This window comes from Pinus tabuliformis, chromosome 2_1 (assembly GCF_031772625.1).
Source record: "Pinus tabuliformis cultivar Carrire ecotype Pingquan chromosome 2_1, CPIR1, whole genome shotgun sequence".
Classification (NCBI taxonomy): Eukaryota; Viridiplantae; Streptophyta; class Pinopsida; order Pinales; family Pinaceae; genus Pinus; species Pinus tabuliformis.
This window is the reverse complement of record NC_142299.1, coordinates 316,226,832-316,229,096: the sequence shown is the minus strand read 5'-3', so window position 1 is coordinate 316,229,096 and position 2,265 is coordinate 316,226,832. Positions and strand designations below refer to the sequence as shown.

Below are 2,265 nucleotides of genomic sequence, written 5' to 3'. Positions count from 1 at the left end.
AAGGATGCACCGGAGGAAGACAGCTGGGAAACGGAGGACTCACTTTGGAGATGGAAGAACAAGATCGAGAAGTACGACAGGAAGTTGAGGAGAAGAGCAGGATTGTCGAGGGCGACAATGATTTCCAGTGGGGGAGGATGTAACGCCTTGGAGGATCGTGCGAAGGCGCGCGCCCCTCTCGCTTGAAAATCGACTAAGTATTGGTGCGAGCGCTCCATAAAACGACGAAGGCATAAGTGATAATGCGCGCGCAGTTATGGAGAGCGCTCACCTACTTATAAGGCGGACAGGCAGCTTGCCTTATGTATTCAAGCCGACCAAGGAGCGAACCATATGTTGGGCGAGCCGACGATGGATGGAGCGTGTTGGTGGGCGAAATGTTATGTGTTTGGAGGTCGGCCAGATGGGAAGGTAACCACCATGAGCGCATATAAACTTGGAGGAACGCATGGTCATTTGGACATCGAACTCTCATCGCATTCTCATCGCACAAGGTGTGTGCGCACAAGAGATTGCGCAGTTTACCGCAACTCGAGTGGAGATGAGCCCGCCGAGCCGGGCGAGGGTCGTGTAGAGTTTGTAGTGGTGCGCACGGGCGCCCACGCCGCTTACACTTAGTTTTGGGTTGAGGCTTGGGCACGGGTCGTGCACGGGTGCGCCCGCCCGCCCAACGCCAAGTTCGTGTATGCGCATTGTATTATTGTATTTTCGGTGGTGTATTGTGGCAGACCGCCGTGCGCTCTTGCACGGGCGGGCGCCCTCTTATTTTATTAACGCCGGTGGAGCGCGGCTCCCGGCCATTGTAAACTCTCATTATATAATAAAAGATCTCTTCTTTTATATTATTGTCGAGTTATTATTATTCTTATATTGTTGATGGTTTCCGCACATTAATAATATGAATTCATGTTTATTATGAATTGTTGAAGGCGTAGTTCGCAAAGTTAATTAACGGTGAACAAGTTATTAACTTAGGCGGTGCCGCACCCGCTCAATTAACGAAAAAAGAATTGGGGGCATGACACATCGTGTCTTCCAAGCTCGCTTTGGCCCATGGATTGAAGAACAATGAATTCATGTTCATGGGATACCTTATTGTGGGGTTTCAGAACTGCATGAAGACATCCCCATCGTGCCAGAGATCATCGTCCTCCGATATTCTGAGCGCCTGTTATTGGGATTCCAGGTCCAAAAGTTTGTTCTTATATGAGAAAATAGTTATTTTCAGGCTCTCGAAAATGAAGCCCTTCATCTCAGACGTGAAGAAGTTGCAGGACATGGCGCCCCAGAGTTTCTGCGGAGTGGAAGTTTACAATGATTTTCTGATACGCTTCCTCAAGGGCTCCATCACGTATCTCGGGCAAGCCGAGGATTCAGTGGTCATCGAATTCAATTACTATCGCGTGGAGAACAGATCACAGACGAGGTTGAATGAAGAAGGGTGGGAGGAGGTTGAGCAGATGGCTTTCTTCAAGCACGACTGGATATTTGTTGCCATGTGAAGGTGGTTCGTTCACTATCAGATAATAAATCCTCGGAGCAGAGCCTGAAAATTAAAAAATGTTGTCTATAACTGCGTCTCAAGAGATCATATCTAATTATTATATCACCATGAATTTTCTAAACAATCGAATAGCTGATTCGAACAAGGATCTAGTTTATCTTGCGTTGTTCTGCGGCGCCATATCTCTGGCGGGGCTGGCTTCAGTCCTTCCATGGGACAACATTTGGAGGTCATGGCATGATCATATGGACAACAGACGGACTAATACATGCATGGATGACAAATCCATAAAAGCACTCCCTTGTCTAATTTAGGGAAAATTTATTATGCCACAACTTGCAGCAGTGTGTTATCTGCTTGACAGAATTCGTGGGAGGAGAAGATGTGAGATTGTTGCCGAGCTACAACCATGGCTTCCACATGGCATGTGTAGACAAATGGCTCCGTTCTCACTCTTCTTGCCCTACCTGTAGACATTGTCTTCATTCTGGCTCTAAAGATGGGGTAGATAACATTCAGCCCGCCAAATTATCTGTCCAGGAAGCGCAGACTCATCAGCCGAGAGCTTCTCAGGAGCCTGGATCTATCATCGACTTAGAGTTTGGGGTTAAACGGTAGTGGCTACACCAAATTGTGTCTATGTGATTTTTGGATGAATTTTAAATTATTTCTCCCATGTTATGGAAAGGCAAATTTTCATAAGTGTCCAAACAGTTTTATATTTATATTAATATGAAAACTTAGTCGTAGAAAGGAATTAA

General features: G+C 46.4%; 1 pseudogene; it reads left to right on the top strand.

Annotated features, from left to right (window-relative positions):
* The first annotated feature begins 685 nt into the window (after positions 1-685).
* Positions 686-1,502, top strand: LOC149200125 (L-gulonolactone oxidase 3 pseudogene; annotated as a pseudogene).
* The last annotated feature ends 763 nt before the right edge of the window (positions 1,503-2,265 follow it).